This window comes from Lathamus discolor, chromosome 1 (genome assembly GCF_037157495.1).
Source record: "Lathamus discolor isolate bLatDis1 chromosome 1, bLatDis1.hap1, whole genome shotgun sequence".
In the NCBI taxonomy this organism is placed as follows: Eukaryota; Metazoa; Chordata; class Aves; order Psittaciformes; family Psittacidae; genus Lathamus; species Lathamus discolor.
The window spans coordinates 70,770,976-70,783,293 of NC_088884.1; the positions used below are offsets into that span (position 1 = coordinate 70,770,976).

The 12,318-nt window shown below is 50.6% G+C and overlaps 1 protein-coding gene and 1 long non-coding RNA gene across 3 annotated transcripts in view; one reads left to right on the forward strand and one right to left on the reverse strand.

Moving 5' to 3' along the window:
* NPFFR2 (neuropeptide FF receptor 2) overlaps window positions 1-7,090 on the reverse strand; it is a 15,666-nt gene extending 8,576 nt beyond the window's left edge. Inside the window, exons 1-3 of the mRNA XM_065679295.1 lie at window positions 6,995-7,090; window positions 5,817-5,844; window positions 5,250-5,401 (exon numbers count right to left, since the gene is read on the reverse strand). The gene's annotated coding sequence lies outside the window, so the exon portion shown is untranslated. The remainder of the gene's footprint in view (window positions 1-5,249; window positions 5,402-5,816; window positions 5,845-6,994) is intronic.
* A 2,860-nt stretch (window positions 7,091-9,950) lies between these two features.
* Window positions 9,951-12,090, forward strand: LOC136014549 (uncharacterized). Of its 2 annotated transcripts, none has more exons than XR_010612767.1 (3): window positions 9,951-10,253; window positions 10,351-10,492; window positions 11,744-12,090. It is a non-coding gene; the product is annotated as an uncharacterized LOC136014549 (long non-coding RNA). The 2 variants fall into 2 exon arrangements; XR_010612769.1 differs by having other exon boundaries at window positions 9,951-10,242.
* Window positions 12,091-12,318: the final 228 nt, after the last annotated feature.

Here is a 12,318-nt window from a genome sequence, read left to right on the forward strand (position 1 = left end):
TGAGAATGAAATGTCTCATTTTTAACTGGGCAATGCCAGGGAGAGGCACCACTCTAAGGCACACACAGAGCTCTTGTGAATGGACTTCAACTGTTTCTCCTCCCCTAACAGCCATTTATCTGGGGAGTCTGATCTGGGCCCAAAGAAGGGGTATTGTCCAAGTACTATTTTTTTAAAGATCTTGAACTTTTCCTATCTTGTCTAGAACTCCAACCCCTACCCCCAGGGCAATGGTAGTGGTAATATTGCTATAATAAATACACCAAGACTTCATTGCCAATTACTCACTCACTTGAGCTAAGAACCTGAAAATTTTCATCCAAAAGCCAAATCTCAAATGTAAATGCCTTCCCTGCCATCTTCTGATTTACAACAAGTGTATGTTTCTCTAGAAGACAGAATTTTTTCCATCCTCCTTCATTTTTCTGACTTTCAAATAATGACACAGTTTTCATGTCCAACATTAATTTTTATCACCACACTCAAGGCGAGTAAAGCTGAAAATGTTCCATAGCAAACCTTTGCTCTAGCTAAAGGTTTTCTGCCATTTGCTATTAGTTGACCTTAAGCTGCCAGTGTATGAATTTTATCCTTTCAAGCACTGAATCATAGAATCATCTAAGGCCACCACTAAATCAGGTCTTTCAGTGCCACATCTGCATGTGTTTTAAATACCTCCAGGGTTGGTGACTCTACCACTTCCTTACACAACTGCAGAGCAAAAGAGGATGGTTTTTAATGGGGATGTGGATGTTAATTTTCTGGAATTAACCCTTTCCAGAAGTCCCACTCGTGCAACACCATTGCTTAATCATTTCCATGAGGTCCTCACTTCCCTTCTGTATATATGAATGGCAGGAAAAAACTATATGGGTTTGAGAAATTATTTTATGAGTTTAGAATGTCTGAATTGTTGACAAATTGCTCCCCTATTGCTTATCATTATGCACCTATTTTTTTTGCTTAGTCAGCATTTAAGCGTCTGAATTTACAGTTTTTCTAGTTGCATCATCACAAGCTGCTTTGAATTTTGACTCAGACCTCAGCCAACTGTTCCCTGAAATCAGGTTAAAGTGAGATTTCCACACAGAGGCACACTTGCCCAGCCACTCATTGAGAAGCCTGGCAAGTCATAAGAGTTTAGCTCCCTTAGACATGGAAATGGCTTTTTGTCATTGTCACAAGAATTCCCTCAAGATTACTCACAACCTAAACATCATAATTTTGCATCTTAGTGGTTTTATTACAACCAGAATCTAAGGAGTCTTTTTAGCCTTAGACTCCTGGCTACCAGCAGAGCAAGAAATAAGAACAGTACTACCACTAATAGCAGCAACACAAGGGAAAATAATCCTAAAGCACTCAGCTGAGTAGGGAACAGTGAAATTACATACACACTCCAGTGAGCACTTAGCCCTAAGTGGTGTGGATTAAGCCCTAGGAACAGCTGAATGATCACTGCTGAGCTGCTTTCAGCACTGAAGTCCTCACTAATGGGAGATGAGCCTCCTCAATTGCCACCTTCCAGCACAAGAGCTGATTTTTACCATCCCCAGTCCTTCAATATTGGCTGGGTGGTAGGCACTAAGCCGATTCATCTAATTTTATAGGCAGATTCAGGCTCTGCACATGAGGCCAGTCCCTGGCAGAGCACACCAGTAGAGAAAACAGCTATGTCATTTGGAGTATTGAAAGCCAACCAAATAATTGGAGAAGCAGGTAGAAGGTGGAAGCAAGTGTAATCATAGTTTAGGCAGAAGCTGCAAAGTGGGACAACCATCCCACAGGAAGCAACTACAGAAGCTCCTATTCTGTGATGTGGGAAGATGCTGTTGAGCCTAATAATGAAGTAAGGGTCCTAAGTAAATAATTACTCAACTTGCCCTGCTGTCAGCTGCTCCAGGAGCCAGCATCGCCATACAAGCCAACCCCAGACAGAGCTGGGAGCAGCGCAAGTCATTCAGGTCCCAGAACAGAACCATTTGCTCAGGCTGCCAGAGCACTCCTTGGATCAGATACATCTGAAACATGACTTGGACAGCAACACTAAAAGAAGAACAAAACATGGCTATTAGGGATATAGAAACGGTTTCATCTGCATAATGCCATCTCTCTAGGAAGAGCTAGTAGTTTGTAGGAGGACTGTAGAATTATGGAGTGAACTTCTCCCATTGCTTCCTGCTTTCTGACTGTTCACATTTACCAACTTGGTACACTATCATCTACACAGCTACACACTCACAGATTGATCCACCAATTCTTTCTGTGAATTGCTCTAACTATTTGAATCCATTTAGTACTCTCAAACTCGTATTTACTGCCTCAGCGACTTTATTGTCATTACGCATTGAGCCATTAAAACCACTCCAATTTCAGCCCACACCTTGATAACGCTGATAGGTACCTCTAGAAAAGGTCAGAATTTTTACATGCTCTTACCATACTGTGATGTAACGTGTGGAGTTCAAGCTGTCAATGTACAAGTGGTGTTCTGTCCAAACATAGGCTGTTCCAGAGTCATCCATGTCCCCTTCACTCTGTTCTTTCCATGTACATTGCATCTTGTCAGGGATGAAGGAGAGAGCAACATGCAGAACTAGTGACAGGGATGAACCCAGCTGCGTCAGTGACACTGTAAGCTGGTCCTGCTTTGTCATCTCTCCTTTCTGAGGATCCCTTTTGTCACTTATTAACATTAACCATCATTTCACCAGGTTACCAGCACCGCAGACCCCAGTGAAGATAGCTACTGGAAACTACCCTTGCATTGCACCTATGGTAAGTTACCCACGTATCTGCATTTTAGCTCTAAAGATGGATTCTATTTTGCCCCTGCTAGAGGTCTCCATTTCAATGGACCTGAGCTCACATACAGAACTCTGCTCCCTTTACTCCCCTGAAGCCAACAGTGTTCAACAAGTGCTAGCTGAATCTCAAGCTTGCCACAATCGCTCCAAACAGCATTTGACTCTGTACTCAAAGCAGCTGATGCTGAAGAGTGTAGTGTATTTAATGGGTCATTAAGCTGTGCTTGTCTTTCAGTTTAATGTTATTCAGTTACATAAGGTCTGCCAGCTGTATCATAACACTGCTACCAGCAGGTTGCTCAAACATCCTGGGTTTATCAGCTGGAAGGCAACAGCAGAAAAAGCACCCTCTGCCCATCTTTACCAGGGTCACATCATGGCTTGTGGCATTTTAGTGAAACCTTCAGCCTCAGGATTTGAGTCTTCAGTCTCAGTGGCACTCGCAAACCAGCAGTACAGTAACTCTTCCCTTCTAAAGGCAGAGTTAATCATTACCTTCCTGAGTGACAACTGATTTTCTGTACTCTTGAGAGCTTTCACTTACCATGGCAGAAAGCTGGCATGCAAAACAGATGACCCTGCTCCCAGGAGAGGTCAGGCCAAAAGCTTCAGAACATCTTGTCTTTAGATTTAAATGTCATGGGGGAAGTTACTTATGTTGTCTATAAAGCCATCTATCACTATAGCATTGATTAATCACTTCTTGTTTAAGGGCACAAACACATCAAATACTGGCATCAGCTACTACCAACTATTAAACTTCTACTTTTAATTAGCGCCGTTCTCACCGAGTACAAATGAAGTGCTGCCTTCTGTTTGCAGGAGTTCAGGGTGTTCAGCAGGTCAGTGGCTCAGGGCACAGATATCCCTGTTAGGCTCATCCTGCCTTCAGTTTACCCTTGAGATACCCCGCTCACACCAGCAGCAACAAGCCAGGGCAGACAGTCCCATTCTATTTCTTGCATGGCAATAGCTGCACCATACATCCTCATCTAATAAGCAACTGCAAGCTGAGGGTCAGTTTTCTCATGCACTATGATTCATATAGAAACTACCCATTACTATAGGTTGAGGAGCCCAGACCACAGCTCACAAGATGACTAGAGCAATGCCATGGAAGCAGTCGACCCAGCTCAATCAACTTGCATTTCTGTACCCATTTTGTCCCCATTTTCTTTCTCCATTATAGAGCCCTACAAGCTCGTACAGCAGTAACAGCCACACCACCCCAGGCAGTTTGCCACCTGCTTGTTTCTCCACACCTTGGCCTTTGGCATTGCTGTACAGAGCCACACCATCAGCCCCACCAGGTTCAGCAAAAGAGCAAGGCCACAGGAATGCAAAAATCCATGAGAGTGGCTGAAGGTCACCACATGAGGCTTGGCAGGATGTGGGCTGTAGCAATTGGACTGCTTGCCAAAGCACATGGTACATAAACTCAGCTTTTACCCTTCAAGGGACAGATTTCTGAGGAGCAAATAAGCTTCCCAGAGATGCTCATTAAAACCACTATCAATACCAACACAACCCAGAATTTATGGTGTGCAACAGGCATCAGGTAAACTAAGCCAGGATTTGGGACAGGCAATAGCCAGATGGGCAAACAGCCATGCTGCAACTCTGCCTCAAGCAGTAAGGACTGGAATTAGGTCTTCCTTACTAAGATTGCCCTTCTGAGAGAGGCAGCAGCCCAGGCCTGTTCCTCTGGTTTGAGGTGACATCTCACATTCCCTCATTGCAAGGGAGAGCCATTTTTGAGGTTTGCACAGAGTTGCTTTGAATTAATTACCCTTTCTCCAGCAAACTACTTGAAACTTCTCCCACTGCATTTCATCCTCTGCAGCCCCCAAACACAGTTCAGGTTTAAAGAACAAGGTACTGCTCCTCTGCACATACAGTTAGATAACAAAAGGTACTTCAAGCTCCAGATACTTTTATTCTACTGGTAATTGTCTGCTATTGATCTAAAGGCAAAGTAAGAGCATGTAAAAGTAAAAATTACAGAGTTGCCCCTTGGAGAGGTGTTCTGATTGATTGACAAGAGGTTGTCCTTGACCTAAACCATCCATTGAAATACATCTTCAATGAGACTCTTCATGTTGATTCCCTCCATAATAACACTGAAATTGAGGTAGAATTGTCCGCTGTCTCCCTGTGCATATTTGCCGTTTGATCTGGATCCAGTTACACTGCTAGCATGGACTTGTAGAGGTGGAGCCAACATAAAACTCGCTCTAAAACACCGCACCTTCCTGCACAGCAAAATTAACATCACTCTGGTCCCTGGCATAGAAGTCCCCAGGAATCAGCAGGGGGACAGAGTTAACTGGCAGCATTTGACAACTGATATTTACAACATCATTTCAGCCCTTTTAAATTGACAGCTCTTTGTAGAGTCAATCAGGAAAAATCAAATCCTGTGACACCAGTGGCTCTACTCACCCCTCTTCCGCAGGAGGGCTTGTAGTGGCAGCAGGCTTTCCGCTACGAAACCCTGGAGCTCTGTACAGGGCTTCAGCAGCCAGCCCATGTAGAATGGCATCTCCAGTAGCAGCAGCACCACAGATGCTTCCTCCCTTCACACACAGTCATCCCTACTGGCACAGGGAAGTTTTGTCCTTTGTATACCCAGCTTTTGAACAACAAAGCCATTTGGGTCCACAGCATTTACAGCCGCCCCTTATCCACCCCCCAGCGCATGAAGTGGTCAGGATTGCAGCCTCTCACCTCCCTAGCACCAACCTAAGCAGCACACAGGGCTCTGGCTACCAAAAGGCATCACTCAGAGCCCCACACAGGCAATGTTATGTCCCCAAGTCAATTGGGGCACCCCCAGCCCCACCTCAGAGCAGCAGGATCAGCATCCCACCTCACCCGCACACAAAACCTGTTGCTAACAAAGCACCCGCAGTTTTACCTCAGCTCCCAGCTACAGCAGGAAGGGAGAAATAGTCCAACCCAGGTTAAGAGCAGCCCCCCACCCCACTCAAATCAGAGACCCCCACTTACAGGTGCAAGAGCTCCACAGCAGCCCCTTCTTCAGTGCAGCAAGGAGGAAGGATGCAGCCCCAAGTGCAGCAGAGAGGGAAGAGAGACACCTTGCAGCTCCTGCCTGATGCAGGGAGGAGGCAGAGGAGGAAGGAGGGACCGGGCAGGACAGCCCAAAGCCCAGCTCCCAATCCCTGGGGCAACAAGGTTGTCACCTGCAGCCACCAGCATCATGCACTGGAGGGGGACAACTGGTTGCACATCTGGGCTGGGTTTCTCAAATGTTTTCCTCTGCAAACCCTCTTACTTCTGCTTTTTAAGGCATCCCTTGGCCTTAGAAAACTTGTTCGCAGGGTCAGGGACTAACTTACCAGCTCCCTGACATCCCTTCAGCCATTAGAGCTGGGGTACAACCCTTTAGAACCATCCCCAACATACTAAGCTCTCCCCAGCACAGCATGTAGCTCTCAGGCTCTCACCCTGCATGCTGAGCCACAGCATTTAGAGAAGGGGAGCTTTTTAGTCAGCAGCAGGAGCCAGGGGGCTGAAGAACAGACTGTATGGTCCAAATTAAACTAGGTGGCCTTTGTACATGGGATGACAGGTTTTGCCTTTCGTGTTCCTGCCTCCCTCCCCAAAATCCAGACCCATAGCAGAACTGGTAATAGTCATCCCACCATTATCACAGCAAGCCTTCTCCCTCCTCATACAGATTGAGGATAGAGGAAAGGAATCTCAGGAATGACAATGAGTGCTTCAGACCTTACTGAAGTCTCCAAATCCAGGTCAAGAACAGAAGATCCAGAGCTCTAACTTGAAATGGAAAAAGTGTCCTTAGTTTTAGCAGGTCCCTTATAGTCCCCCTCCATAGGTACATGTCACCAGAAGAGTCCCTCTAATCTGAACTAGGCTTAAAAAGATAAGCAGCAGCTTGCCAGAGATCAGGATAACAAGAAGCTTAACCGTTACACTGTGAGCAGACTGAGCATTTCTATGTGTAATCAATAGGACAAAAGCTAACAAGCACACTTTAAAAAGGACATGTTCCAGCCTTCTTGTATTAATCAATAGAAGCAAAATCCCCATGAAGTCACATACTGGTACCAGCTCAGAAAACGAAGGCAAATGACAACAAAACCAGAAGACAAACAAACCTAAACCTAAGAACAGCAGGAAACAAGAGATCACCCCCGCAGTACCTAAACAGGAGTCAAAGGCAGTCCAATAACGCTACTGTGTTAAAGACAAAAAGTAAATAGAGCCATAAAATATAAAAGCTAATAGAAAATGAAAGATCCATAATATACCTCTTAGAGAAAGAAAAAGTCCCTGACCTGAGCTTAAGTACAGAGCTGGGGCCAATGGGGAAGGGCCTGTGGCTGGGGAGGGTCCGGGTGAGGCCGTCAGGGTGATGGGGACCTGCTGGGCACCCTGAAAACCTTGCTCAGCTACAGATGGAGCTGAGCAGCTCTGACATCTCGAGGGCCGTCTCCAGGTCAGGCTCCCCAGCCAGGCCCTCAGCACCTTGGCGTGACGGGGGAGCAGGAACAGCAGCTCAGAGTGTTTTCTCAGCAGTGGCACAGAGGGAGGGTAAGTGGTGAGACACGGCTGTGGGGTGCCAAGAGTCACCCTACACACCGTGGTCACTGGGACCTGTGGCACTAAATCTGATTGTGTAGGGCGTCCACTCCGTTGTTTTCTCATTAGAACAGGCAAATGATGGGCACAGACTATGAGCTGGATGCCTACTGCCCTTCACATCAATCCACAGCAGCTGAAATCAGAAAGACCCATTTAAAACAATACCTATGGGAACAAGGGAGAACCATCTCCGGCTTTCCCAGATCCCAGACCCATCCCAAGCACATCAAGGGCAGTACCAGGCTGTCACCATTTGTGGCCAGCAGCATGAAAGAAGCCAGGAGGTCTCTGTGGATTCTGTACAGGGACAGAAGCATCAATCTCAATCTTGGATCAGGCCAAGTTTGTGTCCTGGGTGAGTTGCCTGTGGGTGTGATGGGCTGAATGGCTCACAAAGTGTTGATGCATTGCAGGGCTATCTTGTGCTCTGATTTCTTCTCCTAATTTGACAGTCTTTTAGTGGTGAGAGGAGAAGTTGCTGTGTAGGAGGTGAATTATGCTTGCAGGTGTAGACTTGGTTTTGTTCTTGCAGGGCCTGTGACATTGCTGTTGTGTGGAGCATCACTGTAGACGCTTGTGATCCCTCAGAGGAAAACGAGTCCTTCTGCTTTGTGTTCTGGAGCAATCCTTCCCAAAATACATCCACCTCAGGGTGAGTGATTTTGGGCTCTGTGTGCATGTGTGAGTTGCGGCTTGCCTGCTCTCTGCACTGCTCCAGCACAGTGTCATGGGCACGCGTGCCATCACGACACAGGGGAGGACTGGCTGAGAGGGTAGTGGCAGCCTGGGCAGGTCAGAGAGTAAAACCAGTACCAAACTTTGTCCTGAGCATAAGGCCAGGATTTGTGTCACAGCAAGGATTTCTGGCTCTGCATTCTGGGAGCTCATCCACCAGCAACACCATGGAAGAAGGAAGCTCAGGGTTTGTTCCCCCAAGGAACTTTGGAGCGCTAGAAAAGCACCTGAGCACTGGAGCACTAGAAAGCCTTCACCTGGAGTAGTCTGTGTCAGTCACAGCCCACGTGTTGAGGCAAGGTCAGTTCAAAATGAATTCACAAAGATGCTGCTGAGAGACTGGGGGAATGTGCCCTTTGGAGGAGAGGAACTGCAAACAGGTCCCCAGTGGGTAGCCCACAGGGCACGTGCCGAGGCAGGATCTCGTTCTGGGATCTCATTTGTCACTGTTCTGGGATCTCAGAGGTAAACACCAGAACACAGAACCAACACGTTTAGCTCCAGGAAAGTACTGAAAGGGCACGCAGCGGGTACAAGGTGGCACTTTGTGCTCTCCTTTGTCCTGTGTGGCTCAAATGCCCGTTCTCGATCATGTATTAGATGAGAATTTGGCAGAAAACGGGTTTTGGCCATGGTAATTTTCTGCAGCCAGTGACAAAGCTGTAACTGGAGTTGGAGTCAGGCAGGTCACTCAGGGCTGGGAGGGAAATGGGCCCGGGGTGAGTTTGCTGGTGTCTGTGGGGCAGGGACCATTCTCAGGGCAGAGACACCAGGGCAGCATTACTTCTAGAACCCGAGCACAGGGGCTCAGGCGGGCTCAGCAGCACAGGCTGGGATGTAAGATGCAGTGTGAGTGCAGAGTGGCAGAGGAGTTCAATCTGAGACACCCAGGACCTTTGGCATTGCAGTTCAGCACACCTGAATGTGGTGTTAGTACCACGTTGCGGCCATAGGGCTGCAGGGAGGCTGCAACAGAGGTGCAAGGTGAGTCCTGGACACCTCTAAGCTCATCTTTAAAGATCCTGCCTTACAACAGCAGTCAGGATCCAGTCTGGGCAGTGCCCAAATCCCACTCCAGACACATTTCCAGCAGCAACAGCTCTCGTGGCTCTGAAGGGTTCAAGTTAAGGTTTATTGGGGTGAGGGTTAGTTTCCAGCTTCTGGAAATCCATCTGGAGAGGGTTTGGATGTGTGTTCATTCCTGCCTTGATGTCCCACTGTGTTCCTCAAGATGCTTTACTGACTGACCATGGCTAGGAAGGGATTGACCACGTACAACATTGCTGAGGCAATGAACAAGTGATGGTTTTGTCAAACTGGAGTTTAGAATTCCACGGAGCAAGGAATTCCTTCAGGCTCCCAGAGCTTGAGAAGTAGAAGGCTGATCAGGGAACCTTCTGGATAAGAGGAAGGGTAACAGCAAACTTCAGACAGAGGAGGAAGGCAGGTGTGATTTTGACAAGACCAGCAACCCAGACGACAGCCGTGTTCCTACAGGAACTCGGTTCATGATAATACTAAAATCACCCCTCAGACACAAGACCCGTGCCCACAGAGACTCATGGGACGTGTCATTCCCCCGGGGGAACACGCACCTTGCTCTCCCCTATTCCACACGACAGGGCCCCCCTGTGCCTGGAATGCTGTGGCTGATGTTCCCGCAGCACCTCCCTTGTGCTGCCCTTCCTCCGCCGGAGGGCGGCACCGCACCGCTCCACCACCCTCGCCGCCGGCAGCCGCGCCCGGTCGGCTCCGTGCCGAGCGCCGCCGAGGTACCGCTCGCAGGCGCCAGGGGGCACGGCGGCCCCGCATGGGCCGAGGGCTCCGTGTGGAACAGCGGAGTGCCGCCGTGCCCGGGCAGCGCCGCAGCTCGCAGGGGGTGCCCGGGCCCGGTGCGTCTGAGCGGCGAGGGCCGCGGAGAGGGGCGGTGCAGCCGCTGGGGTTAGGGGTGGCCGGACCCCCGGCGCTGAGGGCGGGCGGCTCTGCCCGCGGGCGGGCCGGCGCTGGCAGTGCAGACGCTGGAGACAGGGCCTGTGTTCGGTCGGTCCCTGAGGACACGACGTTCCACGCGGTGTGCTTGGGGTCGGTACCGTGCCCTCGGGGGGTGGGTGGGCAGTGTTCGGGGGCCCCTGTGGTGCAATTACTGCTTTTTTGGTGCCGGTTTGTGATTTAAATCCAGCGAGCGCGGCTGCATCCGCCGCATCCCGCAGTGAGACACGTTCTCTGGGCTGCGCCCGGAGCGGTTCCGACCCGACAAGCCACGACGGTTCGGGCTGGACATCCCCGCACACCTGGGCACGACCCTGGAACAGCCAGCCTGGGTGAGTGCGGCGTCTCCAAGCGGGGGACAGAGAGCAGAGGAGTTAGTGCGCTACTGCCGGTGAGTACCCAACGGTGCTGAGCTGGCGCCACCTGCCTGCTGCGGCTGGGTTTGTCCGCGGCTGCCCCTGGTTCCCGGCTCTGGCTGCGGGCTCCCTCCTCCCGGTGCAGGCCCTGGTTTCTGCTGCCCAGCTCTTGGAGCAATGCCCCCGGGACAGACGCCTCCAGGCTGGCGCTGGCTCTGCTGGAGCCGGGGAGAGGTCGGAGCGGAGAGTGTGGGAGAGGCTGATGGGGGAAACTGGTTCCGACTGGCGGCGAGGACACCCTGATGAGGGTGCACAGGGAGCGGTCGGTCGGCGCCGCTGGTGCCGCACGGGCCCGGAGGGGTTTCAGCCAGATCCTGGCTCTCGCCTGCCCTTCTGGGACAAAGCAGGGTATCCCTGGGGTCCTGGCCCCACTTCTCCCTCCCAGGTTGTGGGGCTGGGGTTGCCCGGGGAGCAGCTCTGGGCTCTTAGTGCTGGGCTGTGCTGCCAGGATCTGACCGTGCCGTGTCTGTGCCTGCACAGGGTTGGACACAGCGATGGGCTGCCTGTGCTGAGGCTGGCGCTGCCGCCTGCCCTGCCTGTGCCCACCCGGGACAGCGTGAGGAGTGCATGGCTCCAGTGGGCACACAGCCACAGGTTTGGGGTTTGGGCCCCATCTTGCTTTTGGGTTAGGCTTGGTTGGTGTGGGGTTGGGGTTTTTTTGCTTGTTTTGGTGCTGCACATTTGATTTGGGTTGGTTGGTGTCGGTTCAGGTCCCCATTTCTTTCAGGGCCAGCTCCTCTTCATTTGAAGCTCCTGCTGGTTTCTGCTCTGGGTTTGGCTCCAGCTCACAGACAGCTCTGACCAGTTTCAGCTCCCACTCGCTGACTGTGCCATAGGGCTGGACAGAGGAGCCACAGCCGCAGCGTGTGGGGTGTGAAGCCCCAAGAAGCAGCCGGGCTGCAGTCCTGGGGTTGTTTTGAGGCTGGGTTTGCTTGTTTGATTGTGGGTTTTGATTTGGTCATTTTGTGTGTTGGTTCAGGTTCCCGTTTCTTTCAGCCACAGCTCCTGGACATTCCCAGTTCAGTTTTGGCTCCAGCTCCTTGGTGTCTGCTATGGGTTCAGGTCCAGCTTACGGATGGCTTCGGCTCCTGGTTGTCATGGCTCGGGCTCATTTACAGCTTCAGGTCAGTGGTTTCCGTCCCCATAGCAGTTCTGTTCTTTTCACAGCTCCAGGTCTGTTTGTGCCCCCTTTGATGGCTCCAGTACCATGGTGTCTGCAGCTCATGTCCATCTCCAGCCCATCTTCGCCTCTGGCTCCTTGATGCCCTCCCCAGCTCCAGCTCCAGCCAGTTACAGCCTGTGCTTGTTGAACTGAGCCTGGGTTGTGGCCAGGTTGTAAATCAGTCACTGTCATGATGCGGAGATGAGTGTGACCAGCTGTAATTGCTCACTGTCCAGCCCTGGGCTAACGAGCGCCCAGGACTCATGTATAATGACTGGTTGTACATGCAATATACATCATGTACAGTGGCGGTTGTACATGCAATGAAGTAAAGAAAGCGGCGCAGCCCAAACCCAGTGTGAGAAGCATCTTTTGCCCCAACGACTCAGCTGTTGAGCTCGGGCTAGTGCATGTCAGCGTCCTGGCAGTCAGGGACCAACCTGACTGGATCCCCCCCCTTCTAGAGGGGCTTCACGCACCAGCCCATCACCCACAAGCGCACCCAGCCAGGGCCCGGCTTTGACCCCAGAACCACCAGACTGGGGATCGTTTCTGAGCCCAAAGGTGCAGAACTCGGGCT